This window comes from Macaca fascicularis, chromosome 2 (genome assembly GCF_037993035.2).
Source record: "Macaca fascicularis isolate 582-1 chromosome 2, T2T-MFA8v1.1".
NCBI classification, from domain to species: Eukaryota; Metazoa; Chordata; class Mammalia; order Primates; family Cercopithecidae; genus Macaca; species Macaca fascicularis.
In genome coordinates this window covers 76,504,180-76,517,317 of record NC_088376.1, presented here as the reverse complement: position 1 = coordinate 76,517,317, position 13,138 = coordinate 76,504,180, and the positions used below count along the sequence as shown (strand labels likewise).

General features: G+C 34.3%; 1 long non-coding RNA gene across 16 annotated transcripts in view; it reads right to left on the bottom strand.

Moving 5' to 3' along the window:
• The window catches only part of LOC123571866 (uncharacterized), a 320,426-nt gene that overhangs the window by 119,853 nt on the left and 187,435 nt on the right, over positions 1–13,138 (bottom strand). Inside the window, exon 7 of one of the 16 annotated variants that reach the window (XR_012431803.1) lies at positions 7,069–13,120. The exons of the other annotated variants lie outside the window; for them this stretch is intronic. This is a non-coding gene — a long non-coding RNA (uncharacterized lncRNA). Of the gene's footprint in view, positions 1–7,068; positions 13,121–13,138 lie in introns of those variants that run through there. 16 annotated transcript variants of the gene reach the window in all.

The following is a 13,138-nucleotide window of genomic DNA, read 5'->3' as shown; positions in this document are numbered from 1 at the left end:
GTGTTTTAAGAGTTCTTTGTATATTTTGGATAACAGTACTTTATTAGATCTGTCTACTGCAAATATTTTCTCCCAGTCCGTGGCTTCTCTTCTCATTCTCTTCTTAGACATTTCTTTTGTTCCCAGTACAAATCATTTTCTCCAGAAGCAAAGATTCAGGCTAACCTTCAAGTTGCTAAAAGAGCCTAAGGATTTTTTTTCTTATTTTTAATTTGTGACCATAAGTTGTCTGGCATCAATGCCATTGGTGTCCAGATGTTTGTGGTTCTTCAAGCTATGCTGTAACCATCTGTTTCCTACCCTTGCCAGGTCCCCTACATGGATAGAACACTGTAGAAGGCAGTTCTTTTATGGTAAAAACAGATCTGTCCTCTTTCTGTTGATGTATGGTTATAAATTCAACATATATACTTCAGGTACTCTATGCCCAACTGAATGATCTTTCAAAGTGAAGGGGCTGTAAGTTTATTCAATTTCATTCTTCTAATCACTGAACTTTGAATATACCCAGTGACAGAAAATAACCAGAATGGGCAGTGTGGAATTTATATCAGAAAATTCTATTTCTTTTAAAAAGAGGTTTGGAAATGCTATGAATTCACTTACCCATAGCATTATAACTTAACCCACAGGGATAGATAGGGGTACATTATCTCATTTGTTATCAAATTACTCTAATTATATTAAGTATTTAAATAATAAAGTTAAGCTATTATATCTTTTATATTATTTCTCCACCTTTAAAAATTGACTCTTTACGTTATCTTGTGTATGCATGTTTTAAAATTATATTACCTCAAAAGCTTTTTGACAGCAGGCATAAAACAAATCATAAATATGTAAATGTATCACAAACTAAAGAGGTATTTTTTAGTTGTTCTTACTTGATTTTGCCAGTTATTTTATAATTTTTAAAAATTTTGGCCAATAAGTTTTATTTTGTTAATGAAATAATTATGTTCATAATGAATTAAACAAATCTCTTTAATATATCACAAGTAAAGTTGTTACAATCATTGTAACTGACTTGGCCATGTGAAACCTGCATTTAATCAAAGTTTAACACATATTAACACAAATACTATTTATAAAATATTACTAATAATGTCAAGCATATTTAAATAGAGTGACAAGTTATGTCATGAGTTTTGAAAATGGTAATGGTATGTTAGGATGATATTATTTCGCTTAATATATTTAGATTTAAACTTTAGTATTTTTAAAATAAGTTATTATTATAAAACGCATTAATGAACCCCAGAGACTTTGAATTTTTATTTCCATATTTTAAGCACTGTGTCTGTAATCAGTAATAAAGAGGGAATAATAAATTGAAGACACATTTTATTTCTGAAATGTGTTTTCTACCACTGTTGTTTAACGTAATAATGAAAAAGAAACTCCAAAGAAACAGGCGTGTGCTGAAATTGTTTGTATTTCCTATAAAACCATCATTGTTTAACTGTGATCAGGAAAAGTAAATCCCAGATTTGAAATATGTTGTCTTGACTAAAGCTCTTAAACATTTTTAGCTTGGTTCAGTTTAACTATTTAGCTATAGGGAAATAAAATTCCAATTCCTTTAAATATATTTTTAAGAAATAAAGTTTACTACTTGCTACCACAGAAAGAAATTTACTATGTAGTATACAAGGAACAAGATGACAAGTTCCATATGTATAGTATAGTTAAGTTATAGTTTCTATGAATCTCATGCTGAAATGTTACTCTAGAGAGTCAAATCCTAAACCTAGAGTGTGGAATATTTTAAAGTATTTTCTAGAACTTATTTCCCAGATTTCAATCTCTTACCCAGTAATTGATTTCATAAGTCACACAGTGATAAGTGCCATTATATTAGCCAAGCAGAAATAAAAATAAAAACATTAAAAATCTCGTTTGGAACTCTTATATGGTGGTTCTTTTGCTTTTTTCAAATTTAAAGCAGCCACTTTTAATGCCACTAGTAAGATATTTACAGTCTTCAGACAATCTTAGGGAGTTACAAAGTTAAGACTGACCTGAGTATATAAAGAATTACATGGAATTTTTAAACTTTCTTTTCATAATTTGTTAGCTGAACTGTATTACATTTTGTTAAAACATTTTAGATTTTTCAGTTTCCACTGGTGTGCTTGTGACTCCAATAATAATGACCAGGGATGGTCTGAGTCACAGAAAAGGGAGATTTTCTTATATGTAATAAACCAATTTGAGAGAAGAAGGGTAATTTGCTGTAAGTGTTAAAAGTGATTGAGAAATCAGTAAAGATCCAAAAATGAAAAGCCCATTTTTAGAAATGTTAGTATAATTTTATAATTGTTAATGACATAATAAACAATATGTTATAAAACTTATTACCGGCCGGGCGCGGTGGCTCAAGCCTGTAATCCCAGCACTTTGGGAGGCCGAGACGGGCGGATCACGAGGTCAGGAGATGGAGACCATCCTGGCTAATATGGTGAAACCCCGTCTCTACTAAAAATACAAAAAACTAGCCGGGCGAGGTGGTGGGCCCCTGTAGTCCCAGCTACTCGGGAGGCTGAGGCAGGAGAATGGCGTAAACCCGGTAGGCGGAGCTTGCAGTGAGCTGAGATCCGGCCACTGCACTCCAGCCTGGGCGACAAAGCGAGACTCCGTCTCAAAAAAAAAAAAAAAAAAAAAAAAAAAAAAAAAAAAACAAAAACTTATTACCAAAGAAAACCCTCAAAATAAATAAATGAACTGAAATGACAAACATTACAAAACGAAAAGAGGGAGAAGTAAAATTAAAAGAAAAGAAACTACTTTGTGCATCTAGTGTTCTTTACACGTGTGTAAAACATTTTGTTCTTGTTTTCTGGTTGTTTTGTGGTTTTTCTTCTTTCCTGCCTTCTTTTTTATGAAAGTAATTTTCTCTGGCAGTATATTTTTATTTTCTGTTGTTTGTATTTTGTGTGTCTGTCAAGGTTTTTGGGTTGGAGGTTAACATGAGTCTTGCAAATAGCATCTTGTAACCCATTATTTCAAGCTGATTACAGCTAAACTGTGATTATATAAACAGACTAACAAACTAGCAAGAGAAAACTAATAAAAACTCTACACTTGAACTTTATCTCCCTGTTTTTAACCTTTTGGTGTTTATTTTTATAGCTTGTTATACTGTCTTTATCATAAACAGTTTTTGTAGTAATTTTTTTTTTTTTTTTTTTTTTTTTTGAGATGGAGTCTGACTCTGTCACCCAGGCTGGAGTGCGTGGTGCAATCTTGGCTCATGGCAACTTCCGCTCCCCGAATTCAAACGATTCTCTTGCGTCAGCCTCCAAAGTAGCTGGAAACACAGGTATGAGTCACCACACCTGGCTAATTTTTTTGTATTTTTAGTAAAGATGGGGTTTTATCATGTTTGCCAGACTGGTCTCGAACTCTTGATCTCAAATGATCTGCCCACCTTTTCCTCCCAAAGTGCTAGGATTACAGGTATGAGCCACCTCGCCCAGCCTGTAGTTATTTTTTCCTAAGTTAATCTTTTAGTGTTCTTATTCAATATATGAGTCATTTATACACCACAAATACAATGCTATAGTATTCACTAGTTGTCTATGTACCAGTGACTTTTGGGTTTTCAAATTATTTCCTATTGCTCATTAACACCCTCTTCTTTCAGACTGAAGAACTTCTGGTAGCATTTCTTGTAGAACAAGTCTGGTGTTGATGAAATCCCTCAACTTTTGTTTATCTGGGAAAGCCTTTATTTTGTTGGATGTACTATTCTAAGATAAAAGTTGTTTTGTTTTGTTTTTCCTTCAACCCTTCAAATATTTCATGCCACTCTCTCCTGGCCTATAAGGTGTGCATTGAGAAGTCTGCTGTCACATATATGAAGCTCCTTTACATGTTATTTTATTTTTTCTTTTCTCTTGTTGCTTTTATAATCTTTTCCTTATCCTTGACCTTTGGGAATTTTCTTATTAAATGTCTTCAGATAGTCTTTTTTGAGTTAAACCTGCTTGGTGTTCTATAACTTTCTTGTACTTTAATATTAACAGATTTCTCTAGCTTTGACATGTTCTGTGTTGTTATTTCTTTAAACTTTTTATCCCAATCTCTCTCTCTCTCTCTCTACCCCCTCTTGAAAGCCAATAATACTTAGATTTGCCCCTTTGAGACTGTTTTCTAGCTCATGTAGTCATGCTTTATTATTTTTATTCTTTTTTTGTCTCCTCTGACTGTGTACTTTCAAATAGCTTGTCTTCAAGCTCACCATTCTTTCTTCTTGATTAATTCTGTTGTTGAGAGATTCTGATACATTTTTTAGTATGTCAGTTGAATTTTTCAACACTAAAATTTCTGCTTGATTTGTAGACATTATATCAATGTCTTGTTAAATTTATCTGATAAGATTCTGAACTTCTTCTCTATTTTATCTTTGATTTCACTGAGATTCCTCAAACAGAGATTTTGAATTCTCTCTGAAAAGTCATGTATCTCTGTCACTCTGGGATTGTTCACTGGTGCCTTATTTAGTTCATGTGGTGAGGTTATGTTTTCCTGGGTGGTCTTGCTGCTTGTGGATGTTCGTTGATGTTTGGGCATTAAAGAATTAGGTATTTAGTCTGGTTGCAGTGGCTCATGCCTGTATTCCCAGCACTTTGGGAGGCTGAGGCAGGCAGATCACCTAGACCAGTCTGACCAACATGGAGAAACCCCATCTCTACTAAAAATACAAAATTAGCTGGGCATGGTGGTGCATGCCTATAATCCCAGCCTCTTGGGAGGCTGAGGCAGGAGAATTACTTGAATCCCGGAGACGGAGGTTGTGGTGAGCCAAGATCGTGCCATTGCACTTCAGCCTGGGTAATAAGAGTGAAACTCTGTCTCACAAAAAAAAATAATAATAATTAGGTATTTATTGTAGTCTTCACAGTGTAGCTTTATTTGTACTTATCCTTCTTGAGAAGGTTTTCCAAGTATTCCAAGGGGAATGTGTGTTGTAATCTAAGTTTTTGGTCACTGCACCTACGTCTGCATTAGTGACTCCCCAATAATAGTAACACTATGACTCTTGAAGAATTGTAGAGGTACCTTGGTGGTCTTGGGTATGATCTGGGAAAATTCCCTGGATTACCAGACAGATTCTTTTGTTTGCTTCCTTTATTTTTCCCCAGACAAATGAAGTCTCTCTCCATTCTGAGCTGCCTGGAGTTGGGAGAGCGGTGATGCAAACACTCCTATGGGCACCACCACTGGGACTGCGGTGGGTCAGACCTGAAGCCAGCACAGCACCAGGACTCACTCAAGGTCTCTGGTGACTATCACCTGGCTACTGCTAATGTTTATTCAAGGCCCAAGGGCTCTACAACCAGCTGATGGTGAATCCTGCCAGGCCTGTATCTCTACCTTCAGGACAGCGAGTTTCCCTCTGGCCCAATGTGCTTCTAGAAATACTGTCCAGGAAGTAAATCCTGGAGTTGGAGACTTAGAGGTCTGATCTGGTGGTCTTTCGTTTTACTGTTGCTAAGCTGGTAGCCAAGTTGCAAGACAAAGTCATTTTTACTCTTCCCTCTGCTTTTCTCAAGCAGAAGAATTCTCTCTCTACGGCCATCACAGCCGGGAAGGCACTGCATCACAGCTGAAGCCAGCATGGTACTTTGCCTGAGACCCATAGCAGCTACTGCCTGGCTATCGCTGTTGTTTATTCAAGGCCCAAGGGCTCATTAGTAAACAAATGATGAATCCTGCAAGGACTGGGTTTTTCCTTTCAGGGCAGTAGTTTTCCTTCTCGTCCAGAGTGGGTCTAGACATGCCATTCGGAAACTAGGGCCTAAAATGAGGGCTTCAGGCCTCTATTTTTTTTGCTTTATTTTGCTGTGGCTGAGCTAGTATCAAAGCTGCAAGGCAAAGTCTTCCTTACATTTCCTTCTTTTTTCCTCAAGTGGAAGGACTCTCTTCTGGAGCTCCAAACTGCGCTGCCTGAGGTTGAGGGAGGGTAGATGTAAGCTCTTCCTTGACTGCCCTAGCTGATGTCTTACTCAGGCACATGTACCCCAAGTCCACTGGTGCTGGGCCAAGCATAGCACCAGGATTTGCCCAGAAATTGCAGTTCCTGTGGCCTAGACTGCTTTTGGAGTTTATTTAGGACCCCAGATTGCTTTAGGTCCCCATGGTGGGGTTAGCCAGAATTTAGGTTCTCACAGCTGGGCTGGATGATTCCTCTCTGGCTAGTGCTGGTCTGATTGTTATCTCTGTGGCACCAACTGAATTTCTGTTCTCTATTGCTTTCCATTGTGACAGGGAAACACTAAATTCCAATGCAAATTTGCACATCACTGCTCCTTCCTTAGCTCAAGCACACAGATTCTCTCCCTATGCCACATGGCACTGCTGGGAGAGAGGGGATGGACAGTGCAAGAAATTCAAGCCTATTTTTCCAGTGCTCTTCAGTGCCTCTTTGCTTGTTCTGATGTCAAAGTCAGGTGCTGTGATTGCAGACCTGATTTCTTATGAGGCTATTTTCTTGCACTAGTAGTTGTCCAGTTTGGTGATTTTAGTGGGGCAGGGGTGGGGGATCATCACTGGAGGGTTGTATCAGCCATTTTGTTCCACCTGAGAATATATATCCTAAAGAAGATTTTGTAGAAGGAATCATTATTGTAAACAGTGGGATAGAGGAAAAATTAATTTTCAGGTAAATAATACAATGAATCATTTTGAATTTTCACCTCTTCATAGGCATAAAAAATAAGGTGTTGTATTAAAAAAAAATTAAAAAGGAAGACCAGAAGCTGTGATTTATTTATGTTTTATTTATTTTTTAAGAATCTATGCACTCTTGACTCTGGAAATTAACGTTTGATTTGTTTTTATACATAGTTTCACACATAATTTAATATATTAGGCCATAGTGTGTATTTACTATATTCAAATAAATGAACCTATTAATTAAATGTCATATTAATCTGTCCACTATTCATGACAAAAGTGCTACAATTAAATAAGTGTTGAAGAAATCAACCTTCCAATGGAATAATTAACAATTATAATTTCTGGTGACATAGTCTTCTTTTTTTTTTTTTTTTTTTTTACATATTAAGACTTAAAATTTCGACCTTTTGTATCAAATTTTGGCACTTTTAAATCATAGATGTTTAAAACTATATTAAGATTCCTATATTATTTATAAGATAAATAATATTTAAAATGTATGGCAAAAAATATACAAATGTCTTTTCAGTGTATGGGTTGTAATGACATATATGCAGTGTGCTATTTATAGAATTTAATAACTAATGATGTTTACTATAAAGACTCATTCATTATATTCAACAAGGAAGTTATATTTATAGACAACAGAATTTATCCTGGCTTCTGCTTCTTTCAGTGACAAATGTAACTCAATTTTTAGTTAACAATTTTAATTTCTTCCTGAAAATTGTGTCACACACATATTTAGTAATTTTAATGGGAAAATATGATGCGGTCAATTCCAACCCGACATACTCAAATACTTCTTCACAGTTAAAGAAAAATATTACCAATTGAACAGTAAAAATATATTTACGTAAGTAATAAACAACAACATGGAAGTAAATAATACAGTTTGAACATGAAATTTATTGAAGAAAGAAGAAAAAATTATATATCAAGTGGAGGTTGGTAGGAGTACAAATAACTATCTTTAGAGGGTAATAAAGAGTGATTAACTCTCTTGAAAATATCTAATATCAGAACCACATATACTTAGTAATAATAGAAATAACAATGACATTATTAGTTTCTCACAGGTTTTTAGTAGAAAAATTATTCAAAGCTAAGTTTTTAGATCTATGCTTCCTGTTAAGAGACATCACAATAAAAAGCAATTGAAAATATGATTCTAAAAAATTGCACAGACAAACATCTGTCAGGCATCTAAATGCCACATTCATAAGCATTACTGTAACTGTGAATTGACAATATGCTGCTACACATATTACTTCATTTCTACTATTGTGTTGGGAAGAGCAGAATAAGCCTGATTGTGAATTCAACATAATTTTTCCCAAGTAAAGATTATAAGAAGGAGAAAGAAAAAAAGACAAACAAAAAACTACTGAAACAAAACAAAAAAATAATTGATAGCTCCAGGGAGTTCTTGATTCAATACAGATGTCTCTTAGGGATTGTTTCACACAGTGCTTCACAGAAATAGTTTGATGCATATTCTAAGAGGATCACTACATAGTTTTTTGAACTTCAGATTGTTGTTATAGTGATATTCATAGATAGAAGTAAGAAATATAAGAAACATATAGTGTATGTTTAATAATTACACTGACTGACAAAGAAAGGAGTTTGCTCTTTACATCCTTTTCCTTATCAAAGCAATGTGCATAATGAGATGGTTAGCTAGGGTATAATAAAAGATCTGGAAGAGATAAAGAATCTGCTCCAGGAATACAAATCAGTTTTGATCAAATAATTTCATCACCTGGCTGGAGTAGAGAGAGCAAATAGGTGGTAAATAAAACAAAAGAACAATTAAGTAACCTATCCAAGGTCATGTAGCTAATGGATGATAGATCTGAAATTTAAATTCAAGTTCTCTATCAATAACCTCTCTCTTTCAGAGGCCTGGTGCAGTGGCTCACTCGTATCCAGCACTTTGGGAGGCTGAGGCAGGCAGATTACCTGAGGTCAGGAGTTCTAAACCAGCCTGGCTAACATGGTGAAACTCCATCCCTACCAAATATACAAAATTAGCCAGGAGTGGTGGTGCATGCCTGTAATCTCAGCTACTTGGGAGGCTGAGGCAGGAGAATTGCTTGAACCTGGGAGGTGGAGGTTGCAGTGAGCCGACGTCATGCCACTGCACTCTAGCCTGGACAACAGAGTGAGACTCTGTCTCAAATAAATAAATAAATAAATAACAATAAATAACTTCTCTCCTTCAGAGAAAGTGGCTACTCTATATGCCTATGCTTCCAAATCTATTAAATTGTGTGTATGAACAAACATGCACCATACACATTTGTATGCACACACACACACCAATTTAACAGTGAAAACCTATTTACATAAGTAATAACACTTTGGAAGTAAGTTGTTGTGTGTGTATATATATATATATATACATAAACACATACATACACACATAGATACATTCACTTTTACTAAATCTTCCTGAAATTTAGGAATATTAATAAGTTTTCTCAACGTCACTAAATTAAAAAGTAGCAGACAAATTTGAGCTGAAATATTTTTAACTCCAAAGCCAGTGGCTCATGCTTTGCTCTTTCCTTAGTCTATACAAATATAAACAATTGAGGATTTCATATCATGAAAGTACATTCTCTCATTCTAAACAACCATTCCAACACGTAAAACTGGGCCTAAAGCGGGTGGGCCAGAAGAGTAGTTTTTATTTTTTAATTCTAAATCATTTTGAAATAAACTTTTCTATCGTTAAAGTGTCCTTGGAGATTCCAGAGAATTTTACAAGAAAAGAAATTGGAGCTAGAAGTTATAAGGGGAAGGTAATTAAATGTACAGAGACCTGCCTTCTGCTTCTCTCCAAACATACTCATCTCAAGGAAAGCATTACCAACTATGGATAGATTTCCTTTTCTCTGTTTATGTAATAAAGTGAAAGTATGATTTTACATAAAAGCTAGAGTTGAAAGTTTATAATCTAATATTAAATCAAAGATTAATTACAATCTCAATACTCATCAAGTATTTAATAAATTCAATTAAATTAAATTATTTAATCTGTGGATAGCACCAACATTTACTATTTTCATATCTAAAATTTTTCTCCTCATTAAAGGAATTCTAAAACTAAAAATATTTGAGATTTTAACAAATCAATTTTTTAGACTGAAAAAGAAAGACATTGGGCTACCCAGTCCTATTTATACTTTAAATAAGAGCAGTAGTTAGAAAAAGGTCAATTACTTTTATCTATTTTCATAAGCGCCAAAACCAAACATGAATGCATACTAATGGATATTGTGCAAACTTTTAATAAGCAATTAATTTAAAAATGCATTGTAAAACTGGAATGAGAAAAGAGAGAAAAATGGAGAGAGAGAAACAATTCAACCTAATCATTTATTTATAAGAATTTATAGTTAGGAAGTAATAAGAGAAATTAACAAAAGCATTTATAATAATATTTATTGCAATGTCATACATAATAGAAAAAAAAGAAAAAGAAATGAGATGCATCAAAAATAATCCAAAATAACAAATAGCTTAATAAAGAAGGATGTTAAACCAAATTGTGTAGTTAATATAAACTATATTTCAGAAATAATGAAATACAGGCAGAAGTTAAGGAGTTTTCAAAAAGAGGGAACAAAAACCAGAATTAGTAAGTACATTTAAGCACAGAATTTTAAAATAAAATAAAAAATAATATACTTAAAACTTTGGCAAATATAATTAGAACAACATGAGAAAATTAAATGAAGTAAAGAACTAAACATATAATAAAATCATGAGGGACATAAAGGTACTTTTATAAATTATAAAAGAATATAATACTCCTGGTAATTTTAAAAACTTACATTCTATTTAAATTTTTCTATAGCATAGAAGAACAAAAATTGACTTAATCCATTACAAAACATTAAAAACATAACAGAAAAAAGTCATTATGAAATATTAAAAACATAACAGAAAAAAATATTTCAAAAATAGCAAAGGAAACATATTAACTGAAATATGTAATGTATTAAAAGATCCATGAACCTGACCATGTAAGACCTAGTACCAGAATTCACAGATAGTTTTTAAATTAGAAAAATACAAAAGGCCTTTTAAAAAATAAACGATTATAATCTCAATGCTCATCAAGTATTTAATAAATTCAATACTCAGTCCAAGTATACAGTTTTAGAAATTGGTAAATAATTATGTGTATACAGATAATCATACAATTGGAAAATTAAAAATGACTATACTTTGATCTATTAGAAAATTTATTAAAGGGCTAGACTAACAACAAATGTAAATTATTAATAATATCTTTTATATATTACTAGTAGATTATATAATAGAGAGGCTCATTCATGCTAATAATAACACAATACAGATAATCACAATAAATACTTTTTAAAATTTTAATTTCCAAATTTTTTTTGTCTATGGAAACAATTTACTTACATTCTGATTTTATTATGCAGCTTTACTAAGCTCACTTATACTTCTATTAGGATTTTTTAAAGGTTTTTAAGACTTTGTAGAGAGTTATTCTTTATTTCTAATCTTCTATTTCATCTTTTTGCTATTTCTGAGGGACAAAGCCCTCCAATAAATATACAATTAAAATAAACAATAAGAGTGATAAGAGCAGACATCCTCAATATGGCTATTATTACTCTTTAAGTTACTGTCACTTTATTTTATTTTATAAATATATTTTCTTATTTTATTTATTTATTTATTTATTTATTAAATTTATTTATTTATTTTGAGACGGAGTCTCGCTCTGCGGCCCAGGCTGGAGTGCAGTGGCGCGATCTCTGCTCACTGCAAGTTCCGCCTTCCAGATTCACGCCATTCTCCTGCCTCAGTCTCCTGAGTAGCTGGGACTACAGGCGCCCGCCACCATGCCTAGCTATTTCTTTTGTACTTTTGGTACAGACAGGGTTTCCCCTTGTTAGCCAGGATGGTCCCGATCTCCTGACCTCGTGATCTGCCCAGCTCGGCCTCCCAAAGTGCTAGGATTACAGGCGTGAGCCACCGCGCCCTGCCGGCATAGTTTATATATATTTTTGAGGCGGAGTCTCACTATGTTGCCCAGGCTGGATTGTAATGCAACAATCACAGCTTACTGCAGCCTCAATCACTGGAGCTCAATTGATCCTCCACCTCAGCCTCTTGCATAGTTGAGACTACAGGTGCATACAGCCTTGCTGGCTAACACAATAAAAATTATTAGGTCTAAACTTTAGGTTGCTTCTAACTACAAATATTAAAAAAAAAAAAAAAGCTTGACCACTAAGGGAATGTATTAATGCACATAACCAGATATACTGTAGCAGGACAAGCCTCAGACAAAACTCCTCAGACACAGAGTTAAAGAGGAAGGGGTTTATTTGGTCGCGGGCGTCAGCAAGACTTCTGTCTCAAGAGAAGAGCTCCCCAAGTGGGCAATTCCTATCCCTTTTAAGGCCTCACAACTCTAAGGGGGTGAGTGTGAGAGGGTTGATTGAGCAAGCAGCGGGTATGTGACTGGGGGCTGCATGCACCGGTAATTAGATCAGAACAAAACAAGATAGGGATTTTCACAGTGCATTTCTATACAATGTCCGTAATCTATAGATAACATAACCAATTAGGTCAGGGGTCGATCTTTAACTACCAGGCCCAGGGTGCGGCGCCGGGCTGTCTGCCTGTGGATTTCATTTCTGCCTTTTAGTTTTTACTTCTTATTTCTTTGGAGGTGGAAATTGGGCATAAGATGATATGAGGGGTGGTCTCCTCCCTTAATACAAATGAGAGCAACTTCTGAATCATTTGATTCACTGCTGAGTGATTTCACCAAGGACACAAGTTGTTTCTGACTCTCTGCTCTGCCTCCCCAGAGTTGACTTTATATTTCCTTAGTCTTTGTGGTAATTGTGTGCTTGGAAAGCTCAGTGTATTATAAAAGACTTGCAAAGTGGTTTGTGCAGGTAAAAGAAAGCTAGTATGTACGTTCAGTTGTGCAACATATAGTACACTTATTGATTGTTGCTCACTCTCTTAGCCAATGCAAGAATGTTTACCACCCAGGACTCCACTAAGGAAATGACAATAATACCCTCCACATTTCTGTGACCACTAAAATACTTTTACATATTTGAGAAATGATGGCAGTAACACCACCGTTGTGACACACTGATAATGCCACTTTGAATAGCAAAATTAACAAATTAGATTTAAAGGAAACATTTAGTACATCATATACAATATGTAGAAAATACATATCTTTTCTTTGCATATACACGGTACATTCCAAAAACTATCTTTTCAAAGTAGCGACTCTAAGCTGTGGTAGTAATATTCTTTAGATGTTTTAGAAAATGTGGTGCATCATTTCATTTTCTTGTATGATTATATCTAAGCATTTCTATAATTACACTTCTTGAGAATTTTACTTTATTTTTAAAAGCTTTTTTTAATTTAAAAA